Genomic DNA, 542 nt, shown 5'->3' with positions numbered 1-542 from the left:
GTATATATACATGTACATATATATCTATATATATATATACATGTATATACATGTATATAAATGTATATATATATATATATAAATGTATATATGTAGATATATAAATGTATATATGTAGATATATAAATGTATGTAGATAGATATATACATGTATGTATGTAGATATATACATGTATGTAGATACATACATACATGTATGTACATACATACATACCTACATATATACGTACATACATACATACATATATATATGTACGTACATACATACATATATGTATGTACATACATAGGTACATACATACATACATCTACATACATACATGTATGTATGTACATACATACATACATACATACATACATACATGTATGTATAGATACATGTATGTATATGTATATATACATACATGTATGTATATATATGTATGTATGTATGTATATACATGTATGTATGTATATATATGTATGTATGTATGTATGTATGTATATACATTTATGTATGTATATACATGTATGTATGTATCTATATGTATGTATGTATGTAT

The sequence above is a fragment of the Phalaenopsis equestris genome, unplaced genomic scaffold, assembly GCF_001263595.1.
Source record: "Phalaenopsis equestris unplaced genomic scaffold, ASM126359v1 Scaffold000101, whole genome shotgun sequence".
Taxonomy (NCBI): Eukaryota; Viridiplantae; Streptophyta; class Magnoliopsida; order Asparagales; family Orchidaceae; genus Phalaenopsis; species Phalaenopsis equestris.
This window is presented reverse-complemented; position numbering follows the sequence as displayed.